Source organism: Coregonus clupeaformis, chromosome 9, assembly GCF_020615455.1.
Source record: "Coregonus clupeaformis isolate EN_2021a chromosome 9, ASM2061545v1, whole genome shotgun sequence".
NCBI classification, from domain to species: Eukaryota; Metazoa; Chordata; class Actinopteri; order Salmoniformes; family Salmonidae; genus Coregonus; species Coregonus clupeaformis.
The window spans coordinates 18,602,184-18,615,590 of NC_059200.1; the positions used below are offsets into that span (position 1 = coordinate 18,602,184).

At 42.1% G+C, this 13,407-nt stretch overlaps 1 protein-coding gene across 1 annotated transcript in view; it reads left to right on the forward strand.

Moving 5' to 3' along the window:
* The first annotated feature begins 270 nt into the window (after positions 1-270).
* The window catches only part of prlra (prolactin receptor a), a 39,417-nt gene continuing 26,280 nt past the window's right edge, over positions 271-13,407 (forward strand). The window contains exon 1 of the mRNA XM_041885378.2: positions 271-434. The gene's annotated coding sequence lies outside the window, so the exon portion shown is untranslated. The remainder of the gene's footprint in view (positions 435-13,407) is intronic.

Genomic DNA, 13,407 nt, shown 5'->3' on the forward strand with positions numbered 1-13,407 from the left:
TTGCTTGGATTTGAACTCAAAGTGCATACATTTACATTTACTTCATTTAGCAGACGCTCTTATCCACAGCTATTTACAGGAGCATAGAGTGTACTGTATCTAAAGGAGCAGGAGAGTATTATTTCGGAGCTGGGCAGAGTTCCTAGATCTAGTGGGAGGGAGTGATGTCAACACCGAAAACACCCTCCTCTCTCGTCAACTCCACCCTCTTCTCTCGTCCTCAGGACCGGAGATGCTGAAAGCTCTTTAGTGTTGAGTTCATTACTGAGGTCCATGGGTGTGTGTCCTCGTTCTGTGTTCTAGCCAATTATCCCATTACACAACAACCGATATTAACAAAGTTTCAGTTGGAGCGCCGTCGCATTGGAGTCAAGCTCCTCTGGATCGCATAAGGAATTAAAGGAATTGACTGGACTTCGCCGAATGCAAGTGGGGTGAGTAGGCTACATTACATAGCGTAGCGTGATTTTATTTATTTAGCCAGGATAGTCCACTCAGTAACACTGACACTGTTTTCCAGGGATGAAACCAGGTGGGTGGGCGATCTGGTTAGTTTCATCAGCAAACTTCAAAGCGTAAATAGCCTACATTAAGAAATACGTTTAATACTTTAAAAAATACAAACTTTAGCACAAAACTTCATAATTTACAGTAAGTTAAGAAAATATAATATAATGATAATTAAAATGAATCACTTTGTTCTCTGCACCATATTCTGATTATGCTCAGGTGTAAGTCTATGAGTGTTTTATTTTATTACATAGGACACCGCAGGGCCGGTGCCAGAACGAATCAGTTGGACGGGCATTTGATTTCCTATGGGGCCACGTTTTTTCACGGGACCTCCATTATTTTTAAAGGGGTTTTATATTGAAGACATATAATTTAACTGTAAAAATGTATTGCCTTTTAATATGGAATGAACGCAACCAGTCATCTGATTTTCAACAAACCACTTCTTAGGCTGTGCCTGAGTTTCACGTTTGGGGAAGCTTACAATTTTCCTACAATTTCTACAGAGCTGCGTGCCAGTTATGATTATTATATGCGCATTTTCGTTTCTCAAAATCATTGTGACTTGGTTAATCATACAAATCTGAATTAAAATTATTTTAAAAATGTCAAAGTAAAAATTCAACTAAGGCAAGAGCACCCGCCATATGGACACATTGATACACCATAATCCATAAGCGCATATGGACAAAATTGATACACCATGATCCACAGGGGGCTAAATAAATGAGCGCATGCATGGAACTCAGAAATAGCCTACATATAGGCCAATGCAGCAGTTGGCCTATAACTTACATTGTAAACTAAGCAAAAATACATAAAGGCGACAAATAGAAACAGTATAAAATATCAGGATGAAAATCTAGCTCCTTTCAATCGCATTCATCTCTCTACTCCGCCTGTCTGCCTCCGTTTCTATCTATCTTGACTTGAACTATCGCTAGTGAAGTGCAACATTGTATCATATCAATCAACTTGGTCAGGCCCCGAAGCTGATCATTTGCAATGGATGTGAAAAATATATATACTTCGTTGTCTTACTGTGTGAGGTGAAGAAAAGATTACTGGGAAGCTCAGCTTATTAGTGGTGGAAATGGTGAGTTAAGACAATCAGATGGCCACTCCCTACATTTGCGTGCAGCAGGCCAGGTAGGCCTAATTCTATGCATGCTCAGGTTCGCGTGCTCCCTCAACATTAACAGAAAGAAAAACCAGACACATGCCCATTGCTCACATGGAACACTCCAAACAAAATATTATACAAAATATTGACAAAACTCACAGATGGTTATGAAATAAACCAAAACTTGTTTCTCACACGTGTAGCAGGTTGTGAACTCTGCAAATAACGTCTCCACTCCGAGAATGATAACTGTAGATGACTGTAATTAATACATGCATTAACATAAATTAATGTAACCAGATGATGGGAATTAACAGTACATTTACTACTGGTGACGTACGTAATGGGGAATTTATACAAATAAACTATCAAAGGGGCAAACAATTAACACAATGAATGTGTAAGAATTGGTTGGAGAAGGCTGAGCGCTTGCATTGTGGAGAGATGAGCCTATATCTTCGCCACACACCCCTCCCCATCTTCTTGTCTCAACATTTGAAATTATACTCAAATTATTATCTTCACACAACTGCAACTCAATAATCAGCTAGGCCAATTCATGACCCCATCATGTAAAAAAAAAAAGTAGAAAAAAAGTTATGTAATCATTGGCCAATGTTTACTTTTTTAATTTGGCCTATGACAGTCTATTTCAAATCAGTCTGACAGTACTTTTGACAGTATTTAAATCTGAAGACAGTATGGTTTTTAGTGACTGAAATGCATCAGAAAGGTGTTGGGAAATTCAGAAGATCATCAGGTAATACTGCTGTCATCAGTACCACTATTGTTGTATGATCTTCCAGTCTGATTTAGTGCCTGGTCTTGTCCAGTCTGAATTAGTTCCTGGTCTTGTCCAGTCTGAATTAGTGCCTGGTCTTGTCCAGTCTGATTTAGTTCCTGGTCTTGTCCAGTCTGATTTAGTGCCTGGTCTTGTCCAATCTGATTTAGTGCCTGGTCTTGTCCAGTCTGAATTAGTGCCTGGTCTTGTCCAATCTGATTTAGTGCCTGGTCTTGTCCAGTCTGAATTAGTGCCTGGTCTTGTCCAATCTGATTTAGTGCCTGGTCTTGTCCAATCTGATTTAGTGCCTGGTCTTGTCCAGTCTGAATTAGTTCCTGGTCTTGTCCAGTCTGATTTAGTGCCTGGTCTTGTCCAGTCTGAATTAGTGCCTGGTCTTGTCCAATCTGATTTAGTGCCTGGTCTTGTCCAGTCTGAATTAGTGCCTGGTCTTGTCCAATCTGATTTAGTGCCTGGTCTTGTCCAATCTGATTTAGTTCCTGGTCTTGTCCAGTCTGAATTAGTGCCTGGTCTTGTCCAATCTGATTTAGTGCCTGGTCTTGTCCAATCTGATTTAGTTCCTGGTCTTGTCCAGTCTGAATTAGTGCCTGGTCTTGTCCAGTCTGATTTAGTGCCTGGTCTTGTCCAGTCTGAATTAGTGCCTGGTCTTGTCCAGTCTGAATTAGTGCCTGGTCTTGTCCAATCTGATTTAGTGCCTGGTCTTGTCCAGTCTGATTTAGTGCCTGGTCTTGTCCAGTCTGAATTAGTGCCTGGTCTTGTCCAGTCTGAATTAGTGCCTGGTCTTGTCCAATCTGATTTAGTGCCTGGTCTTGTCCACTCGGTTCTAACGGCTTGTGGGCATAGTAGAGGGAAACAGTAGGTTTGTAAGTGTTCCTGATAGTCTTATTTTTCAGTGATGGGGTCATAATATTTTGTAGCTTCAACCATTCAAAAGATAGAGCCACATTTTAGGAAGAAAACTGAAACTGCTCTGTTCATTACAACCGCATCTAGCGGCTACTGGAGGTTACTGACCAGTGGAGGCTCCTCAGAGGAGGAAGGGGAGGACCCTCCTACTCAGTGAATGTTTTTTTTTTTTAAGAGTGAATCATTTCCTCCAAGTCAGTTCGTCAAATTTCTGCCCTGCTAGAGCTGTCCCGGTCTACTGTAAGTGCTGTTATTGTGAAGTGGAAACGTCTAGGAGCAACAACGGCTCAGCCACGAAGTGGTAGGCCACACAAGCTCACAGAACGGGACCGCCAAGTGCTGAAGCGCGTACAAATCATCTGTCCTCGGTTGCAACACTCACTACTGAGTTCCAAACTGCCTCTGGAAGCAACGTCAGCAAAATAACTGTTAGTCGGAAGCTTCATGAATTGGGTTTCCATGGCCGAGCAGCCGCACACAAGCCTAAGATCACCATGCGCAATGCCAAGCGTCGGCTGGAGTGGTGTAAAGCTCGCCGCCATTGGACTCTGGAGAAGTAGAAACGCGTTCTCTGGAATGATGAATCACGCTTCCCCGTATGGTAGTCCGACGGACTAATCTGGGTTTGGTGGAGGCCAGGAGAACGCTACCTGCCCCAATGCAAAGTGCCAACTGTAAAGTTTGGAGAAGGAGGAATAATGGTCTGGTGCTGTTTTTCATGGATTAGGCTCCTTAGTTCCAGTTAAGGGAAATCTTAACGTTACAGCATACAATGCCATTCTAAACGATTCTGTGCTTCCAACTTTGTGGCAACCGTTTGGGGAATCCCCTTTCCTGTTTCAGCATGACAAACCTCGAATGGTTTGTCGAGATCGGTGTGGAAGAACCCCATCGAACACTTTTGGGATGAATTGGAACGCCAACTGTGTGCCAGGCCTAATCGCCCAACATCAGTGCCCGACCTCACTAATGCTCTTGTGGCTGAATGGAAGCAAGCCCCTGCAGCAATGATGCATCATCTAGTAGAAAGCCTTCCCAGAAGAGTGGAGGCTGTTATTGCAGCAAAGGGGGGACCAACTCCATATTAATACACATGATTTTGGAATGAGATGTTCGACTAGCAGGTGTCCACATACTTTTGGTAATGTAGTGTATATAATGTTATTTCAAAAACATTAAGGTAAACATGCTTTATTGCTATAATATAGCTAAAGTTAGCTAGCTAATGAGAAGCTGATCTCTGCTGGATGAGTTCACGTTTAGCTCGTCTGGGTTTGTTGCTTTTAGCTAGCACATGGACAAGCAGTAGCCTACTGCAGTAGCCAGACATGACATGAATTACCAACATAGTTGGATCCTTCATTTTTGCACTACACAAACGTTTATGAGAAAAGTCAGCCTTCGAATGATAGCTAACGTTCCCTTGCAAATCAGAGTTGAAACCAGCTAGCTAACTAACGTGAGCTAGCAGGGATTGATAGCTAGCTAGCTACATATTTTCAAACCTGTCATCTGGTGTGTTTGGTTAGCCTGCTAGCTAGCCAAGGCAAGTACGGTTAGGAATCACGCTAGCTAGCGTGTTATGCTAGCAACGACGCTAACCGTTTAGCTAGCTGTGGCCATGTCAAGCAAGGTTAGGAATTAAAGTTATCTAGCTAACCTGTTATGCTAGCGACGACGCGAACCGTTTAGCAAGCTAAAAAAGCTCAACATTTGGCTACCTGGCATCGGGAGTATGGGGTAATGTTAGTTACAGCGTGGTGATGGTGAATTAAGTTCTCTCTTCAACATCTTGCTAGCTAGCTAGTTAGTTAGTTGTAGCCAAATACCTTTCTACAGTTTCTAGCTAGCAACATTAGCGAAGCTAGCTGCACAGCAAAGATTATGGATATACTGACAATATACATGTCTCTCCGCCCTAACAATGGGAGTCGTTGTCCACAAAGCGTCACGGCGGGCTGTCTAGCTCCTGCCCATCCTTTCTTTAGATTGGTGGATACATGTCATTATTGTAATCTTTTTTTGAATATACAAGGAGGGTTGCTGACATCAACCGCCTGTATTCAATGGAGAGAAATGCTATGCTACTAGCCTAATGCCATAAAGTGTTTTTTTCGCAAAGTTGCCGGGATGTCACGTGTCCTACTTATATCAGTACACTCCTAACAATGTAAGCATTACGAAACGTATATTGGATCAAATAAACCTCTATTAGCAAATAAGCCATTCATTTTTTTGTTGGCCAAATTTGACACTCATTGACATCCATACAAAAACGTCTTGCTTGGTGGGCGAAACAATAAAAAAACGCCACCTACTGGAGGGAGACTTTTTCGTAGAGTTGTGGCTCTTCCTCTTCTCTGTGCACAGTCATATTGGCTCGAATTCGAACAAAGAGGTACTCTACAACAGGACTTGCTCTTGGTTTGCACCATTTCTATTGAGAAAAGACCATACGCCTTAGATCGGATATAGGATTTCCTAGATTTTCCCCAAAAATGGAAGTCCCAATCTGGAAACGAGAGAGAGGCCTATTCCAGCATCCGAACACCACCCGCCAACTTCCCTTCAATTCACATGGCTGAAATGAGCTCACCGAAGAAAGCATCCAAGCTATGTGTAGCCAATGTATCTGGGGTGGCAGGTAGCTTAGTGGTTAAGAGCGTTGTGCCAGTAACCGAAAGGTCGCTGGTTCTAATCCCGAGCTGACTAGGTGAAAAATCTGTTGATGTGCCCTTGGGCAAGGCACTTAACCCTAATTGCTCCTGTAAGTCGCTCTGGATAAGAGCGTCTGCTAAATGACTAAAAGGTAAATGTATCTGATGCTTTTGGTCCAGACAGCATCAGATACATGGGCTACACATACTGAGACAGAGGGGAGCTGTTTTGCTCTCTCGGATGCTATATCTGAGATTTACGCGTTTTTCTGTCGGCACGTCAAATAATTTATCAATATTTAAATATTTGATTTGGACAGGCAAGCAGGTACGGTAGGGCGGGCCAGGCCCCCTAAGGTCCTTCCATAACGCTGGCCCTGGGACACAGTATCCTACATGTGAGGCAGCGAGTAGCCTCGAGGTTTAAGCATTGGGCCAGTAACCGAAAGGTCGCTGGTTCGAACACCAGAGCCGATAAGGTGAAAAATCTGTCGCTGTGCTCTTGAGCAAGGCACTTAACCCCAATTGCTCCAGGGGCGCTGGACAATGGGGATCCTTGCTGTGACCCGTCGCCCTGCGGGTGTCTCAGGGTAAACACATTTCCGTTACACGCGTGTAAAGTGTGTAACAGTACAAATATAAGCACCGGACACACAGAATTCCTCTAACATAGCAATTGGGAATGTCTGGCTGAAGTTGGGGATAACTTTTTAGATATTTGACTGTTCCTGCTTGTTGTCCTGCTATTTCACATTCCATACTTTGAATACCTGAAGCACTGTCACTTTCCTCTGTTCCGTTCAAAGCATGCTGCTGTGCTGTGGCAATTTCTCAGCAGCCGCTGTCAGAGACGTGACGCAGATATATACGCCTCATTTGGCTTTTTCCTAAAGGTACAAAGTTATCACCACAGGCTGAATAGTCTACACATACAGTGGGTATCATAAGTATTCACCCCCCCCCCTTGGGTTTTTTCACATTTTGTTGCATTATAAAGATTTAATTGTGGGTTTTTTTTGTCATGGGTCTACACAAAAAGCTTGACAATGTCAAACTGAAAAAAAAAGTTATACACATTTGTACTAATTTATAAAAATTTAATAACTACAATTTAAAGTATTCACCTCTTTTGTTTAGGCAAGCCTAAATTAGTTCAGGAGTAAAATGTGGCTTAACATTTGATATGATTTTTGAATGACAACTTTGTTTGAGTGTGAGTGTGGCTGAAGATGCACGTGTTGTGCCAAGCAGCGAGGCTTGATGGGTAGAACCTTCAACAAGGTTGTCCCCCCCCCCACTGTCCCCCATACATACAACATCAGTAAGGTCCCAAAGTCCAATATTGAATTTAGCACAGATTCAAGTACAAAGACCAGGGAGCTTTTCAAAAGCCTCAAAGAATAGCAGTGATTGGTAGATAGGTAACAATAACAAATCAGACATTGAATATCTCTTTAAGCATGGTCAAGTTAATAATTATGCTGTGGATTATGTATTAAACCACCCAGACACATCAAAGATACAGTCGTCCTTCTGAACTGAGCTGCAGGACAGGAATGAAACTGCTCAGGGATGTTACCATGAGGCCATTGGGGATTTTAAAACAGCTACAGAGTTCAATGTCTGTGATGGGGTTAAAACTAAGGATGGATCAACAACATTGTAGTGACTCCACAATAATGATCTAAATGACAGAGTGAAAAGAAGAATACAAATGTTCCAAAACATGCATCCTTCAACAAGGCACTAAAGTAATACTGCAAATAAAAAAACACAGCAAAGGAATACACTTTTTGGCCTAAATGCAAAGCCTTATGTTTGAGCCAAATCCAACATAAGACATCACTGAGTGACTGCCTCCTTATTTTCAAGCATGGTGGTGGTGGCTGCATCATGGTATGGGTATGTTTAACATCGGCAAAGACTGGGGAGTTATCAGGATAAAAACCAACGAGATCCTAGAGGAAAGCCTGGTTCAGTCTGCTTTCCACCAGAAACTGGAGAGGAATTCACCTTTCAGCAGGACAATAACCTACAGCACAAGGCCAAATCTACACTGGAGTTGCTTACCAAGAAGACAGTGAATGTTCCTGAGTGGCCAAGTTACAGTTTTGACTTAAATCTGCTTGAAAATCTATGACAAGACTTAGAAATTACTGTCTAGCCATGATCCCCAACACCTTGATAGAGCTTGAAGAATTTGGAAAATAATAATGGGAAAATATTGCCCAATCCAGGTGTGTAAAGCTCTTAGAGACTTACCCAAGTAGACTCACAGCTGTAATCGCTGCCAAAGGTGTTTCTAACATATATTGACTCAGGGGGGTGAATACTTATCTAATCAAGATATATTCATGTTAATTTTTCAACAATCTTAAAAAATATAATATAATTTTTCTTCTACTCTACACACCGAATATTTAGTGTAGATCGTTGACAAAAAATGACAATTAAATAAATGTTAATCCCACTTTTAAAAACAATAAAATGTGAAGAATTCCAAGGGGGATGAATACTTATGATACCCATTGCAGTCGAGGCTAGTTAGTAGTAAATGGATCGGTGGACAGTGCTGATTTGTGAATTGTGTAATGAGATCTCCCCTGTGAGTCAGTGAGTAATCCTGCGGTGTGCTTGTTTGAATTTAGGATACTAGCTAGGGAGCTGAGGGAGAAAGGCTGCTCACTGCTCTCTCTTTTAGCGTCGAGATTTTGTATTTGTATCATGCCCTCGATTATATCTTAATTAGTTCTGTAGGTGTCAAGTCAACTGCCATTTTTAGTTTAGCCAAAATAATCGAATGATAACATTGGTAAAAATAAAATAAAAATAGTTGCTATAAAATGATTATAACACTTCATGGTTACAACATGGTTATTAAGAATGATCATCACTCCAATGATTTAACACATCAACCACAGCCATTCATCTGGGAAAAGGTACAACTTTGTTTGAGTGTGAGTGTGGCTGAAGATGTACGTGTTGTGCCAAGCAGCGAGGCTTGATGCGCAGAACCTTCAACAAGGTTGGCATTGGAGGTGGTGGTGGTAGAAGTGGGTATTGCTGTGCCAGTGTCTGTGTAGGCGTCCATAGAATTAGGAATTAGCACTTAGGGTCAAACCCCTGTGGAGGTTGTGTGCAGATAAAGGTTGTGTGAGATTGATTTACCTCTATGCTGTGTCCCACGGTAACTGTGGGGAGCCAATGGCAATTAACTTCCGATTCAAACTAAATCTATTTGTATAGGTGTGTGCAAGGCTAAGCTGCTCTCATCTACACGCTTTCACTTTGCTCTGTCTCTCCATCTCTCTCTCTCTCTCTCTCTCTCTCTCTCTCTCTCTCTCTCTCTCTCTCTCTCTCTCTCTCTCTCTCTCTCTCTCTCTCTCTCCCTTTTTTCACCTACCATATTTAACCTGGCAAGACCCTTTGATCTGCTAGGAAACGGGGGCAGCCCAGGGGTTACTCTTGAAACGGAGGCAGCCCAGGGGTTACTCTGGAAACAGGGGCAGCCCAGGGGTTACTCTGGCTACTAAGTAACCTCTTCTCAAGAGGGTTTTGCTACTGAACTACCTAGGCTAGGCTACTAGGCTACTCAGAAGTGGAGGGTGTGGCAGCTCTTGGAGGTGGAATGTTTTCATGACTCTGTGTACAGTGAAAACACTGAGGCATAAGACATGGTGAGGGTGAAGGAAACACTAGTGGTATTTACTGTGAGACAGACAGTCACAATACGTTGTGCCATGTGTTTGTCCGTGTATATGCGTCTGTGTGAGATGTCTCTCTGCGTTAAATGTTGTTGAACCAATAGGGAGAACACCATTCCAGGGGGCCTGCTAGATTAAATTATATATATTTCCAGTACAACAGTGACAACCTTCTGGATGTTTCCAATACAATGAATCTCATCCTACAAAGGTTCCATGATGCTCTGGTTCAGTTTTTACACTTTGTAAATCATTTGACCTACACTCTTAGAAAAAAGGGTTCCAAAAGGGTTCTGAGGCTGTCCCCATAGGAGAACCCTTTTTGGTTCCAGGTAGAACCCTTTTTGGTTCCAGGGAGAACTATTTTGGGTTCCATGTAGAACCCTCTGTGGAGAGTATTCCACATGCAACCCAAAAGGGTTCTACCTGGAACCAAAAGGGGTTCTTCAAAGGGTTCTCCTATGGAGACAGCCGAATAACTATTTTTGGTTCCAGGTGTTTGTGTCCCCTACGCTGCGTTCCCTAGGCTGCATCCCCATAGGGCTCTGGCCTAAAGTAGTGTACTAGGTAGGGAATAGGTTGCCATTTGGGACATAGTCCTGGTCATGAGAGATGTCACTCATCAGACACAAGGGACAGTTTGAAGACGCTCAACAACCTCTAGTGCCATTCAGAAGATGAAAAATAAGAGGGAAGAATATGTCCATCATCATCCCGTGCAGTGATGCTGAGGTGTGCCAACACACACTACTATGATGTGATTTGTTCTCAGTGCAAAAATATGATATCCATGTCTTGCAGCACCTTGCTTTTTAATGGTATTCAGCGTCCCTCCCTGTGTGCCCTCTGTACCTACAGTAGGGGTAGCTTGGTGGTACGTTGCCCTGGAGGAAAATGTCAGCACAATCAAAGCACTTAGAATAACTAGAAATGGCAGTCATTTGGAAACACAGTAACCAGTCCAATCACAAACCAGGATGTTTATTAACCCAAATATATTTTTCAATGGCAGTTATGTTAGGAAGAAGTGCTATCCTCTTGTGTTAGGTTCTAGAAATTGGTTTTGTGTGTGTGTGTGTGTGTGTGTGTGTGTGTGTGTGGGGGGGCATTCTCCTATGCCCCAGGATACTGCTCAGTGCACAACAGCCCAGTCCACATCCTGTATCAACAGAATCATGAGGAGGCTGGTCAGGCCGGTTTACACTTTACTGCTTAGGTCACATGACGGTCAAGGTTCTTCTGACAAGGCCTCAAAGTTTGTCAAGGTTAGTGTGTGTGTCTGTCTGTGTGTGTGTGTGTGTGTGTGTGTGTGTGTGTGTGTGTGTGTGTGTGTGTGTACGTTGTGTGTTTCATATAGAAAGATATTTAAACAACATCACACTTACAGTATCTAAAGACTACTTTGTTGAGCCACCGTACCTACTGTACACTCTTAGAAAAAAAGGTGCTAGCTAGAACCTAAAAGGGTTCTTCGGCTGTGCCCATAGGAAAACCCTTTGAATAACCCTTTTTGGTTCCAGGCAGAACCCTTTTGAGTTCCACGTAGAAGCCTTTACACAGAGGGTTCTACATGGAACTCAAAAGAGTTCTACCTGGAACCAAAAAGGGTTCTCCTATGGGGACAGCTGAAGAACCCTTTTGGAACCCTTTTTTCTAAGAGTGTATATTGTGGCTTTTGTAGCACTCTCCAGTTGGTGTACTGATGTTTGACCACCAGGACTGGGCACAACGCAAGCCCCAGGTCAGGTTCTAATGACCTGCTATTCCACTCTGAAGGCGGCACCCACCCGAGCCATTCAAAACCCTACTAGCCTAGAGGAGTCACACCTGAGCCCTTAATAATTAAATATCTCTAATCGTTATTCACCCAGGGAGCGTCAGGATACAGGCCTATCAGAAGAAGCCCTAGGATCTCCTTACGGCACAGTGTGTCAACTCAGGGCGCAATCTGATACCTCACACCTTCTGAAATTACAGTCTGTAACCTATTCTATTCTCTGAACAAGCATTGGGTGTTGGGAATCAACAACACACCAGACTACAATAACGTGCTCTGCTGTTCCCCTTTGGTCCAGGCGGAAAGATCAAACATAGCTCAATTGATTGAGGAGCATTGTTTGATCTCGTCTTGTAATTGTAATACACCCCTATCCCACTGTTAGGAGGAATTAGAGAGAGAAAGGCAGAGGCTGTAGAATTCAGCGTAGGCTACCTCATTGGGCTTGAAAGTGCTCTGACTGTTCTGAGCTCCTTGTGAGTCACAAATGGTTGGTTGATCATAATCAGCCATTGTATTGCTGAAAGGGTGATAAAGAGTGTCCTTCCTCTAAAATCTAGTTTAACTACTAATGACCAAGAAATAAAATACAAGATATTAACCTAACCCATTGCTATCTAGCCTACTGACATAGCTATGGCCTATAGTTGAGATTTAATTTAGCCTTTCAATCACAATAAAGTATCTAGAGGGATAAACCAGCAAGGGATAGAAAAAGGGGAACCTGAGTGAGTAACAAATGTGAACCGTGAGAACGAAGACGTTTAGGGTCACTATACAGACGTTGAATCAGTGTATGTTTATGAGCGTCCCTGTTTGTTTAGCTTCAGTCACTTTGCCAGCTTAGCGGGCTGCAGCTTAGTGATGCTCTGGTTATGTAAGATAGAGCTATATGCAGCCGGAGGACAATCCTCCCCTCCCTTCAACCGCCTCAACTCTAATCTGCCAATTATCAGATTAGGGTGACGTTGAAATCAAGGAAATCAATTTATATCCATTTATGTCCATGATTATGTCTGTTGGGAAATGTAAACATTGTTGATCAATATCAGAGAAAGTGTTGTAATCTAGGTCTAATTGTGGCAAGAAATAGCCATCAATTGGAAAGCCTCATATTCACCCTCAATAACAAACTGGAGGACTGAACTATCTAGCTACATCCCGTTTGGATTTGGTATATTATCAAATTAAATGAAAACCAGAAGTGTTTGACGAAATGTAGAAACAATATGTTGATCACCTTGGAGAATGTGTTGTGTAGTGGGCGTTTTGTTTTTGTGTTTTTGTGTTGTGTTGTTTATGGGGTGCTGTGGAAAAACAAGAACAAATATATTTATTTGATTCATTTAACCTTTATTTTGACAGCGAGTCATGCTGAGACCAAGGTTTATTTTACAGATGAACCCATCACTATACACATCAATATGCACTACACACATCTATATACACATCAATATACACTACACACAGCAATACACATAAATATACACTACACACACCAATACACATCAATATACACATCAATATACACTACACACATCAATACACATCAATATGCACTACATACATCAAAATACACATCAATATACACTACACACATCAATATACATCAATATACACTACATACATCAATACACATCAATATACACTACACACATCAATACACATCAATATACACATCAATATACACTACACACATCAATATACACATCAGTATATACATCAATATACACATCAATATACACTACAAACACATCAATACACATACATATACTGTGACGTCACGAGAGGCTACACAGCTTTCAGCGGGATTGCTCAAGTAGTGCAAGGAGACAAGGTTCAAACAAAACAAGGATTTTATTATAGGTCTTGGGAAATTAACGAAAATATAACAAAATTCTGTTCTCTTGTGGCTCTTTAAGGGTTAA